The following is a 14,125-nucleotide window of genomic DNA, read 5'->3' on the forward strand; positions in this document are numbered from 1 at the left end:
CAGCTTTACAAAGTGCTTACCTGATCGCTTACGCTTTCTTCGTTGCTTCTTTCGCCATAGGCACAGCTATAGTAAAGGCGGGTAGTGTTCTTTAGAAGACTACTGTTGCATATATAGCCTGTTTCAAGAACTTGTCTGAATGAAGTCATTTTTTTGAAGCAGGTACCCATTTTGCGTCTTTTAACCCCCAGTACTTCCAGCGGAAGACTCGAAAATCGACCACGAAAATGTTTTTTTACAAGGGAACTTTTTTTCAAAGCTTGACGCAACGTTTCTAAAATAACAGAACGAGCCCAAATTTGTTAGTTAGTTAGTTAGTTAGTGGTAGATTTTTATGGCGCAAGGGCAACTGAGGCCAAAGAGCGCCAAACACAAGGTTGATGGTCGACTCAGGTTAGTAAGCAGTAAAAGATAAGGATAAAAAACAGTGGTGTATAGGGCCTAAAATAATTGAGTAATGATTACATTTGATGATTATGGGCAAAGCGCATGACATTTACAAGGTCAGGCAGCCTCAGCAACAGTCCTTGTCAGGGCAAGGAGTGCGGAGCGCCTGACATGTAAGATAAGAAATCTCAGCCATTTCCTCGGGAATGAGGCAAGGCTGAGTTCAATGGTAATATGAAATGGCGCGTAGGAAGCCTACACTCGCTAAAAACTTAAAAACTCTTTTTAGTGAAAACATTTGGTAGTCGCCGAGAAAGAAGGACGGGTGCGGAGGTATCTGATTTCTGTATAGTTCTGGGAAGTAACGTCTCCTGTCTGGTTCTAGCCTCTTGCACATGATTAGAACATGAATGACGGACAGTCGATCACCACATTTTGGACAGTGCGGAGCTGGAGAATTGTTTAACAGATGTGAATGTGTTGCATATGTGTGGCCTATTCTAAGCCTGCATAGTGCAACCTCTTTATATCTGTCGCATTTCTCGGTAGCATATCTTCCTATTATGGGCTTTATTGTATGTAGTTTGTTTTCGATTGCTGCATCCCATTCTTCTTGCCATTGCCTACGAATTCTGTTTCTAATGTGTGGCCTAAGGTCCTCGTAGGGTACATTGTCTATGTCAATAGAAATACGGAGGGCAGCTGACTGCGCAAGTCTGTCAGCTACCTCATTGCCAGCTATGTTGCAATGCCCCGGTACCCAGCATAGTGTGATTTTAAGTTTGGATTTATGAGCCGACATGAGACATTTTAGAAGGAAATTAGTCACTGGATTTTTATGCTTTTTACCGGATGACAACGCCGTCACCGCACTGAGGGAGTCAGTGTATATGATGGAGGCTGGTTGTTTCTTCTGTAGGATGTGCCTTACGGCAAGGAGGATGCCACAGCATTCTGCAGTAAATATGCTTGTATTTTCGTTCATTGTTTTTGATTCGGAGAATTGAGGGCCATGTGCGGCACATGCGACAGCTGAGGACTTGGATGCATCAGTGTAATACTCGGCACACCTGTATTTTGCCTGCAAGTACATAAAGTGCTGATTTATTGCGAGCGGGTGCCCATGTTTGCCCACCTCAAGAAATGAGATGTCACAGTTAACAGCGTGTATTTCCCACGGCGCAATGGTGTCTTTATGGGACACCACCTGGAGGTTGGAGACCGGTATGTGCAGGCTTTCAATGTGTGACGCGACCTAATGGGATATGGTGGCGTTGCTGATGATCGCCTCAAGAACAGCTGGGTGTTATTTGTGTCCCGCAGGAGTTCACCAGATGGATGTTCTGCGTGAGAGAGCACCTTAGTGGCATACACTAAGCTTGTGCACTGCCTTCGCCGTTCCAGTGACCATCTGTTAGCCTCAACATACAGGCTGACTATTGGGCTAGTTCTGAAAGCACCAGTGGCCAGACGGAGCCCAAGGTGGTACACTGGGTCAAGCATCTTTAGCACAGACTTTGACGCTGATTCGTACACTGCCGAGCCATAGTCAATACGTGACAGTACAACGCTATTCAGAAGGTTCAGTAAACAGTCACGGTCTGTACCCCATGACTGATGGGAAAGGATCTTTAGTAAGTTCATTGCTTTCAAGCATTTCAATCGGAACTGCTTGATATGTGCAACAAAGGTGAGCTTTTTATCGACCACAACACCTAGGAATTTGTGATCTTGTTTAACGGCTATCGTCTGCCCGTTCAGTGTGATGTTGGGGTCCGGCCTAATGCCACGCTGTTGAGAAAAAGGTAAACAGACGGTTTTCCCACAGTTGAATTTAAACCCATTTTTATCTGCCCAGCTTGAGAGTTTATTTACCCCCAACTGAATTTGCCGTTCACAGATGGCCAAGTTGCAGGATTTGAAGCTGATCTGGACATCGTCTACGTAAACAGAGTAAGAGATTGTTTTGGGCAACACACTGCTTAGGGAGTTCATTTTAACTATGAAAAGCGTGCAGCTGAGTACGCCACCTTGAGGAACGCCATTCTCCTGTATGAACCGCTTCGATAGAGCATTTCCAAGACGAACCACGAAGGTGCGTTCGGAGAGGTAGCTTTCTATAGTATTAAGCATGTTTCCCGAGACTCCAAGAGAATGCAGATCACGGAGAATGCCATAACGCCAGGTCGTGTCATAAGCTTTTTCCAGGTCAAAGAATACAGAAAGACAGTGTTGTTTGTGGATAAAGGCATCCCTGACATAAGATTCAAATGCTACAAGCTGGTCAGTTGTCGACCGGCCAGACCTGAATCCAGCTTGACGTTGGTCAAGAAGGCCGTTGTATGCAAGGAAATACACAAGGCGGCGATTTATCATTTTCTCAAACACCTTGCACAAGCAACTAGTCAAGGCAATGGGCCTGTAGCTAGCTGCAAGTGTGGCTTCCTTTCCTTGTTTAAGAATGGGTATGATAACAGCCTCTTTCCAAGCTTTGGGTAGGCGCCCAAAGGACCATATCTTGTTAAACAGAAAGAGGATGGTTATAAGGGTGTGTTAATGTATGTGCTTAAGCATGCCATATGTAATCCTGTCTGGGCCTGCTGCTGAGTTGCCACATGTTCCCAGAGCCGCCTTCAGTTCCTCCATAGTGAAAGGGCTATTGTACCCTCATGTGGATGGCCTTTTATCACGGATAGGTTTCCGTTCCTCGGCTAGCTTGTGTCGCATGAAGGAGTCTGTATAATGTGCTGAGCTGAAGATATATTCAAAATGTGCTCCTATTGCATCTGCTTGGTGTTCCAGCGTATCACCAGCAGTGCTGACCAGAGGCACTGGGTGAGCACTGCGCCCTTGAAGTGCTCTAAGTCTGTTGTACACTTTATGTGTATCTGTGTAGGAGTTTACAGAGGAAAGGAATGAGCGCCAGCTTTCCCGTTTGGATGCACGTCGGATACGCCTGCCATTTGCTTTAGCACGCTTCAAGTCTGTTAAATTGTTAACTGTAGGATACCTGCGGAATTTTGACCATGCTTTGTTTTGGTTGTCACGGCCATTCTTGCACTCCGCATTCCACCATGGCCTACGTTTGTTTTGTGTCTTATTTGATGTCTGTGGGATTGATTTCTGTGCGGCTTCTATAATATGCAGGGTGATCATGGATTGTAATTCGTCTATACCTAGGTCTACGATTGAAGAAATTGGCAGTTTAGTGAGTTCTCGGAACTTCTTCCAATCAGCAGCCTGTTCTTTAAATTTCCTGTGATAATTTAAACCCATATTTATGTTTCCTGTGTGTTTTAAGCAAACAGGAAAGTGGTCGCTTCCATACAGATTATCGATAACAGCCCACTCAGTGGTTGCCAAGAGCACTGGAGAGCCAATAGCAAGGTCTATTGCTGTGTATGAGCTGTGTGCTGTATTAAAGTATGTTGGGTCTTTCTTATTAAATATACAGGAACCGGAAGACAATAGAAATTTTTCGATTAGCGCACCTCGGGAATCAGCTCTTGAACATCCCCATAGTGGGTGGTGTGCATTAAAATCTCCAACCAACATGAATGGACCCGGGAGCTGGTCAATAAGTTTTTCAAATTCTTCGACGGAGAGGTGATGGTCCGGAGTAATGTATAGGGAACATACAGTTATTAATCTTCCAAAAGTTAGAGCCCGTATGCCACTGCCTCTAAATCGGTAACTAGGGTGATACTCTGACAGGGGATAGTGTTCTGCACGACAATAGCCGACGCCACCCGATGAGTGGGCAGTGCCTTGCCTGTCTTTCCGGTATACTGCATATTGTTTTAGAAAGTTTCTGTGTGTTGGGTTTAAGTGTGTTTCCTGTAGGCAAAGTATGTTAGGTTGGTATTGTGCAAGTATTTCATATATGTCATCCAGATTTCTGAGTAGCCCTCGGCAGTTCCAGTGTATAATGCTCTCAGCAGCCATTTTTGCGTGTGATAAGGGGACGGGTTATTCAAATGTCACCGCCTTTATTAGGCGGCTTGACTGGCGGATGTTTTTTCTGTTTGAGGCGGTCTAGAAAACTCCACCTCTCTTTGGGGGATTCTCTCAGCGTCTGAGACACTGAGGATCCCGGGGTCACTTCCATTGCTTCCGGCGGAGACTCGGAAGCGGATGAAGGTTTGTCAGGAGGGGTTGACTCCCTCTCTGTTGTCTGGGTTGTTCCAGAGGTGTGTGCGAAGTTGACCTCTGGGACTTGAAAGGTTGGTGCAGCCGATGGCTGCTTGCTGGGGGGCCGAGAAAGGCGCGCATCAGCAAAGCTGTATTGCGTGCCCACCGTAACTAGACGCCGCCCGGCCCCCCGGCGCGCTGCGTCAACGTAGGATCTTCCGGAGAGAAGCGAGAGCTTCTTCCGGGCTTCAGGGAATGTGATGTTTTCCGTTACTTTGATTTGAATGATCTTTTTCTCGTTCTGGAACATTTCGCAAGTTCGCGAGTACGCAGCGTGCGGCCCATGACAGTTGGGACATTCTGTTTGGGTGGCACTGCAGCTTTCAGTAGGATGCTCGTGAGCACCACACTTTGCGCAGGTGAGTTTTCCGCGACATGTGTTTGATCCGTGTCCGTACTTTTGGCACTTAAAACATCTTCTCGGGTTTGGGACATAGGGGCGTACTTTGCAGTGAATGAACTCTGCTTTCACAGCATCTGGTAGACGGGAACGATTAAAGGTCAAGACGATATGGGGTGTCACTACATCTTCGCCGTTTCGCCTTATGGTGATGCGGCGTAGGGCAGTGACACCTTGATATCTGAAGCCATCAAGGAGGTCTGAGTCTGTTTCACGGATCAGATCACGTTCTGATATTACGCCTTGAACTGTGTTCAGACTGCGGTGGGGGGTAATGGACACCTGTAAATGAGTAAACTGCTTTTGCTTGAGTAGGATGTCAGAATGATCTTTCTGTGACACTTCAACAAGAAGATCGCCGGATGACAGTTTCTTTGCTTCATAGTTTCTTCCTATCATTTTCTGAAGGGTCCTAGCGATAACAAAAACAGACATTGCAGCGACTGAGTCGTTGTCTACAAGAGAGTGAATAATCAGGAAACGGGGAAAGTGATCGCAATCAGTTCGAGTTCTGTCAAAGCTTTCTTCGGTGCGGCCCCTTTTCAGGGACCGATCGGGTTTTTTGGAAGAAATACTCATGCGATATGGGCATGCTGACGGTTCCTAGAATGTCACCTCTGTTTCACCGTCTTATTCACAGGAAGGTCCCAGGGCTCGCCGCCTGGTAAACAGACGAAGAGCCCGTCGGCCGGAGCTTGACCATGGCCCCGACCGCCACCGTTCATGGTTGCTACCCTTCACCTCAAAACCTTTCGCCACGGTGCGGATGACAGCTTCGGTATGGGGGCTAAGGGTCCGTGGTGGCGCCAAGCACCATCACCTTGATACTCAAGGTGCCCTTGCGGGGAGCCCAAATTTGTTAACTTAAGAAAAACTTCGGGAGAGTTTGCAGGTATGGGTTAGTGCAACTGAACTTCGATGGGACAGCCAATCATTTGCCGGCAGAAATATTACGGCAGATGCAACACACTTGTTTGAATCGACGTCAATAAAAGTTTTATTTTTTTCAATTATCTAAAAGCGTGCCGAAAAGAATGAAATGATGCATGCAATTATATTGTATCCATGCAATGGTACAGATTTTGCTGAAATGGCAAACACAAGCGAGAACCAAGCGCCAAGTAAGAGTGTTTAGTAAAAACTGCAAAACTTCCCTTTATACAAGCAGTGTCAAGTGTAATCCAAATAAACGCGCTGCTAAAGCTTCTTGATCTGTTCTCTTTTATCTATTCTTATATTTTTCTCCGCGTGTGTGGTTACATTTCAGTTGATGATTATTGATTGCTCCTGCTATTATTTTTCATTTCAATAGGTAATTTCACCTTCAGCACACTAATCCGTAGCAATTAAGAAATTTTATTTTTTGTTAGAACTGCGAATAATAACCCATTTCCTGGCCGGTCCCTCACATTGAGTAAGATCCACATGTTTGGTAGGTAGCTACAACGTGCACCAAAGGTAAGCCACACAGTAAAAAATTGTCAGCAGAATATACGTACACAGGGTGTCCCCACTATCGTGCACCAATATTTAAAAATATTCAAATGCTCCATAGCAGCAAAGAACCAAGGTAATTTTGGTTGCCGTCTCTTGGAGATACTCAAGATTATTTCTTGCTTTCCGCCTAATTACATAATTATTCCTAATCAATTATTCAACCTCGCAAATATTTCGATTACATGATGACTTTTCGAAATAAGTAGATGATAAGTACCAATTCACCCAGATAACTTGCAATAGAATCAGAGCAACACTCGACTTCAATCAACCAAGAGAACAGGCTGGCTTCAAGAAGGAATATCCTACAATCGAGAAAATCCATGTTATCAATCAGGTAATCGAGAAATCTGCGGAGTGCAATAAACCTCACTATAGGGCTTCCATCGATTATGAAAAGGCATTTGATTCAGTAGAGATACCAGCAGCCATAGAGGCATTGGGTAATCAAGGAGTACAGGAGGCATACGTGAATATCTTGGGAAATATCTACAAAGACTCCACAGCTACACTGGTTCTCCCTAAGAAAAGTAGAAACTTACCTATCAAGAAATGAGTCACGCATAGAGATACAATCTCTCCAATACTATTCCTGACATGCTTAGAAGTATCGAAGCTCTTAGACTGGGATAGCGTAGGAGTGAGGATCAACGGCGAATATCTCAGCAACCTTCGGTTTGCAGATGACATTGTCCTATTCAGAAACAATAGGGAGGAATTACAACAAACGCTTGAGGACTTTAACCGAGAAAGTGTAAGAGTGGGGTTGAATATCAATATGCAGAAGACAAAGATAATGTTCAATAGCCTGGCAAGGGAACAAGAATTCAGAAACAGCAGTCAGTCTCTAGAGTCTGTCAAGGAGTACGTCAATCTAGGTCAGTTACTCACAGGGGACCCTGATCGTGAGAAGGAAATTTTCAGAATAAAATTGGTTTGGAGTGCATACGGCAGGCATTGCCAAATCCTGACTGGGAGCTTACAACTGTCGTTGAAAAGAACAGTGTACAATCATTGCATTCTTCCGGTGCAAACTAATTGGGCAGAAACTTGGAGGTTAACAAAGAAGCTCAAGAACAAGGGCCGCCCAAAGAACGACGGAACGAAACATGTTACGCTTAACGTTAAGAGACAGGAAGAGAGCAGTGTGGATCAGAGGGCAAAGGGGATAGCCGATATTCTAATGGACGTTAAGATAAAGAAGTGGAGCTGGGCAGGCCATGTAACGCGTAGGATGGATATGCGGTGGACCATTAAGGTTACAGATTGGATACCGAGAAAGTCGAAGCACAGTCGATGACGGCAGAAAACTAGGTGAGGTGATTAAGTTAGAAAATTTGCAGGTGCAAGTTGGAATCCGCTCGCGCTAGACAGGGGTAATTAGAGATCGCACGGAGAAGCCTTCGTCCTGCAGTGGACATAAATATTATCTGAAGATGATGAAGTGTCAGTTAGGAAATTGTAGAGGAACTCGACAAACTCCAGATACAGTTTTCAGTTGTTCAATGCGCGCTACATAAAGTTTTTTTTTTTTTACTAGCGTGAAAGAAGCCTGTGAATACAAGCAAAATTGCTGCGCAACTCGGCGCTCGTGGAACTTTGCGCCATGGCAGAAATGAGGCGTGGTAGAAAACGGCACATACTTTACGTCACCTTCATTCTTAGAAAGAAGTGGCACCGGTGAGGATTCGATGCCCTGCCCCACCGCCACTGCTACCGCTCCGTAACCGAACGCGCTAACCACTACGCCAACGTTATGACTGGCGACAGTGATGAATATCTGTAAGACTGTCCACGTGTTTCGCTTCTGCCTGGCAGGTGACTCACTAAATAGCGCATGATAGGGGTCACGGCCATGTCGGCGCTATGTTATCTTCGTTCGCAGCCGCTCGGTCCGCATTTCGTGTTGTCGGGGACTTGGGTGGTGAACGTTGTTTCGCTGCAGCAGCTCGCTTCGCACGTTTAGCTGCGTTACGATGGTCTCGTACTTCGTCGGCGACGTAACTCAGCGACAAGTAATGCTCTCACATTTACACATCGTAAGAATTGCTTAAGCGTCCCCATAGATTTGTTCCTAATTCTTTTATTTTATAATATATAGGAGAAAAAACATTACTAGGCCATTTCACCACAGCAACAAGGTATCGGCAAGTCTAGCCTAACTGTGGCAGCGCTTGTTTTTATCGATGACGGCTCAAAAAAAATCTTATTGACGAATATTAGCGCGATAAACAAGGGACGCGAAAAAAACTCGACACGAGCGCAGACTATTACTGTACTTTAATTTTCGGAAACAAGTATATATCACAAACACGTGAAGAAAGCTTAAACATTAGCGATGCGAAAATCAGTTTCTACAGAATCTAACTGATGCAGCATCACAGAAAGCCTCGCAACACACATGTCAGCGGACTTGTGAATAAAGAACGCCTCTGCAATCTACCACGCAGTTATAAATTGGCATGGTTATAACCACGTTATAAGCATAAGTTATAACATATGGTCGTAACTTGGCATGAAAGACACAGTTCAGATACGTACCACTTTATTATAGTAGTAATTTTGAATCCCTAAATAATTCGTCACTAAGTAATTCTACAATAAATAATTATCCATTGAAACAGTTATCCAAATAAATAGTTCCCGTTTTCACAGTGATGGTGCTCAAGCAAACGAACACGTCCATCGAGGTGGCCACGGTCGTCCATTGGCCGGAGTACCAGAACCTGCGATGCGCATTGCACCGGCAAGTGCGAATCGCATAATTTAATACGTGAAAAGCTGCAACATTATTGACAATATGTGTCTGCAATGCTAAAGCGCACTAAAAGAAATGAACACGCAGTATCAGCAGAAAATATAGTCTTCTTGCGCGTTTTACTTCTAGTGACGGCGATCGGTGGTAACGAATAAGCCGTTTTTAGGACAGTGCTGTGGATATATGCGACAAAATTGAAGGTCTTTATCCAGCAGTAAAAACAGTTCCCTTTTCGCGACTTGCGCTGGCCACCTGTCATGCCCCGTCCTTTGTGACAAACTGCAATGGCTAGCAAATACAAATGCTGTGGTTTCGCTATAGTGACAGGCTTATGTTTAGAATGCTACGGTGATGACCTGCTCATTCCGACAAAAATATGGTTTATTAAATCCCAAAGAAAACTTGGTTTGATGCAGTTCTATATAAACGATTATAACTGCACTTGAAAGCACGCGCACTGAAGGAGCCCTGTTGCAGGGTTTGAGATGCGATGAGCAGCCGCGTCAGCACACGGAAACCCGACGTACGCCTCCGTGCGGATATTTGCAGCGTCGATTTTATCAAGCATCAGATGACGGCTCACTTAAGGTTAGACAAAATAGCGGCAGTTAGCATTTCCGAAGTGAGAATTGTTTAGTGCTCCACGGTTTATGGCACATTACTGCACTGCGGGTGCCTAAATACTACATCCATGTTCATGGTTACTCATTCGAGCGTGGACACAGCAGCGACAAACTCCAGACTAAATATAAATACCACGTTAACAATAAAATTTCTCCTGTTCTGGAATGCACAAGACAACGCAAGGCGTTAAGCGCTGCATTCGAATCCCACGCGTCGGCGAAACCTTGGATGGCGTCACGACAGTCTTTGCCAATTGGAGGTCAGTAACCAATCCATGGCGTCCCCCGCAGCAGCTGCTGCTCGCTTTTTCTAAATTAAAGTTACTTGCGGCGATTTGTGCCTAGTTAATCGGCGATTTTCGTATCCAGGGGGGTGAATAACTAGAATAGCTTCCTGCTAGCTCACTTCTTTTTAAAGCGTCAGCTCAATAGCAGCTGGAAAAGAATTTAACGCGCTTTCAGAAATATAGAATAAAAATATGAAAAAAAATATTCAATGTCTTCCAAACAAACATACAAGCCTTATTTCTAGCGTAATGTCACCAAAAACAAACTGCCACTGTGTTGGGCACTGAAGTAGTGCAATTCCGCTTTCAATTTATGACGCTTGAAACAAATGGACATAATGCAAATGTCTAATTGGCTCATCGTATGAACTTGCGGAAGGCAGTGATTGGAGCTCGCGGATTTCAATGACCTTAGATTTCAATGGTCCTTGTAAGTGTGCGTGCGAGATCATGGTACTATTATGTGCTGCAAAAGTGCACTACAGCAGTGTCCATCACTTGTCAGTTGGAAGTGCCCAGTTTACAACATGCTGGTGCTCGTGGATCTAAACAGTGTCATCGACAGTTACTAGAGAGAAAAAAATTATGCTGCCTTTGTTCTAGAGTCATGTTCTCGAATGACAGAGCCTTGGGAGTGTCAAAAACTAAGTCTACCGGGGATATCTCTTGACGTGGGATTTTATGTTGCACATCAGGTACTCCGTGCAGTGCAGTAAACAACACACAAGGAGCATGGTCAAAAAGCCTGAAAAGGCTTGACCGGGTCCGTGCACCAGAGCATGACCATACAGTGGTATCAATTCCATGCACGCGCAAGAGAAAATCAACATACAGAAAATACAAGATAACTATTGAAAACTACAAAACAATGCAAACAACCCAGGCAGCACATCACATGGGGCCAACTAGGGCCGATGATGGTTTTCAGCCGGCACTGGCTGAGCCGCGAAGGCCCGCCGTTGCCTCTGTAATGCCAGTGCTGGCAAAGCCACTGTAACAGACATCCAGCGCTGGCCCTGCTTTGCCGGTGAATGCCCGTTAATGGCTAGGCCGGGCGTCGCAACTGGCTATCCCGGGCCTGCTTTGCCGTGGGAGTGCCGTCATTGGCTATGCATCTCTAAACATTGGTTAAGAACGTCCGTTCAAAGCTATAGGCATAGCCACATTGTTTAGCAGTTCTGATAGACCCGTAAATATCGGTCTGTCAAACAGAACGGCATTTCAATATTACTTTTCACGCAGCATTCGCTGGCCAATCCCGATTATATATGTTATACAGCCCGCAATATTTATTTGAATTTTTCACCGCACACGCCAACTGCAACGAGATCACTCTGGTATTTTTTTTGTTTCTTACTAAGTTCTGCACATTTTTTTCGTTTTATTACAAAGGCTGTTAACTTTCGCGTAATTCTATTTATTGTGTTGAATCATTCGATCGGACATTGTTAACAAGTGGCACAAAGGCACTCCATTATAATGGGTCAATGCGCGCTTGCCGTGTGCATCCTCGATAGGCGTAATAACAAATTCAAGGGGGTATATAATTAAAAAGCATGTGCGCTTACATGTGCGTCGTTTAAGTAGTGTTGCGGGTAGTGAATTTCAAAATACGGCATAACTTTATGGTGCAATCATCTGTACCAGTACAATACAAGGCATTTTGGATGACTGATCCCTATATTACTTTTCTGCATAGAGTGCATATCGAACTGTGCAGTTGTGTCTCCTGTGGCCAGCTTCATTATAGTTATTAAGAACAGGAATGTTCGTGGCCCGCCGCGCCATTCCGAGCCTTTCCCGGAAAACTCTGTCGTGCGTGTGTTTTTTTTTATGCCAGATGATTTTTTCAGACCAACGGGCACAGTAGGCGTCAATTCCTCCCCGCAGAAAGAACCGGGGAAAAAAAGAAATGGCGCCATGTTGAAGAAGAGGTTTCTGCTGGGCTATCGGTGCATATTTCTAAAACAAAAAAACAGCCAATAGAAGAGACAAGAATGTGAGACAATCCCAACGCTAACTTACAATGAAATGCTTATTTTGCACGACGCCAAATATATCTACACTGAAGAGAAAGGGGAAGGCGGAGAACAGAGACAACGCCACAAGAGATATACGGGGGCGGGAGGGGGGGAGTGAAGAGAAAGGTTTGGTCAGACGACCAAGACGTCTATACAAAGCGCTCTCCGTTGGAAGGAAACAGAAAATAAAGAAAAATAAAAAAAGAACAGGAATGTTCGTGGCCCGCCGCGCCATTCCGAACCTTGACGGATGGCTGAAAGAGTTGAAGTTACCGACCTAGGACTGCGAACGAGGAACGAGGCTAAGATTAAGGAGAATACAGGAAAATAGAATGGGGAAAAAAGAAAATGAACGCTACTGGATAAAAATGTAAGGTACTGAATGAAATTAATTTCTGATTAAAAAGTGGCACAAGCATAAAGAAAAAAAACTGCTAAAATATATATACGTTTTTCAAGTAGGTGAACTCTTTTTGTGAGAGCAACACAGATTTGAATAATTTTTTTGCTGACGTTTGCATTTATATCAGCTAATCAATAAACCTATCGTTTTGACTTTGCAAGGAGGCATACATAAGTTTCGTTATTCCTTATTAAATTCAGGCTCCCACTTGCACCCTCAACGACACACCTCTGGTAACTTCTTCCTCTTGTAGATAAATATCTCGGTATACACATCACACACAACATTTTTGGAATATGCATGATGAGTTTTCAGTTTACCAATGCCAACCGCATGTTTGGTTTCTTGCTCCAAAATTTTCTTCATGGGAAGCTTTTATTTTATAAATCTATGGTGGGGTCAATCTTCGAGTACACCAGTTCTGTCTCGCAAGCTCTCGAAAGTGTCCAAAACCTTGCCGTCCTTGTTTTGTTACATACAATTACTCACGTGTAGCCAGTGCGTCTTCTACAAAACCATCGCTTGGTTTACCTTGTCGCCGTATGCGATCTCGCTTGTGTTTGTTTATTACGATTTATTTTATTACTCCCGCTGCTTAAAGGACATATTTTTCTACCTCCCACCTACGTTTCTTCTCGCAGCGGCCACGTTTGAAGCTTTTTTGTTTATGAAAAGAAAAAAAAACTGCCTGCTTTTTTTATTTAAAGCCTTCGGTCTTTGACACTATACTAACATAATTAAGTAAATTAATATGGCGAACTTGAACGATATCCTTGTACTCGCTTTTTGGGCTTCACTCATATGTTATGCGCCGCGTAATGTATTGTCGCGAGGTTTCTTAGATACGGCTGCCGCTCCTATGTGTCTATTCATTTTTTTTCCGAAGGGGGAAGTTGTATTATTTAACTAGAAGCAAGAAATCCATGGGGCATGTTAGCAAGTGATGCTGTGCGCCGGACTACCCTTGCGCACACGATGTCTTGCTCTAGCGTTCTCCTGGGATAATGAGCGCAAAAAAGGAAATAACGATGAAAACATTCATTGATCACTTTGAGTTGTTCTACAGGTCCATTTTGTCATGTTTTACATTTCAGCTATAATATATAATAAAATCAGCACAAGTGCTACTGCTCCTTCAGCCGCAGCAGCTTTTGGGGAAAAATAAATAAAAGAATAAAAAAAACGTGCGCGTGTCGTTCTTCACTACTATCAGGCGAAGTGACGTCAAAATACTAAGAATGTGTTTCGCTCTCACCACGTTTTCCCTGCGTTCCCTCGCTTTGCAGTGTCGAAGGTATGCGCGGTCTATAATGCGCACAGCCGAGCCTGCGTTGCTAATCAGAACCGGATGGGTGCACAAAGAAGCGTGAATAATGCCCTGCCAAATTTGTTGCTCCCTGCGCGGACCTCGCCCGCTTCCAAAAAAAAAAAACGTGGTGACTCTCGGAGGACGAGGGACCCGTACACATTCTGCTTCTGCCTGTGAGCTCTCGTAGCCCACATTTCTTGCACCATGTTTTGCTTGCGAAGCATGCATCAACTTGTCCAGCAACGTGTT

The sequence above is a fragment of the Dermacentor silvarum genome, chromosome 1, assembly GCF_013339745.2.
Source record: "Dermacentor silvarum isolate Dsil-2018 chromosome 1, BIME_Dsil_1.4, whole genome shotgun sequence".
Lineage (NCBI taxonomy): Eukaryota > Metazoa > Arthropoda > Arachnida > Ixodida > Ixodidae > Dermacentor > Dermacentor silvarum.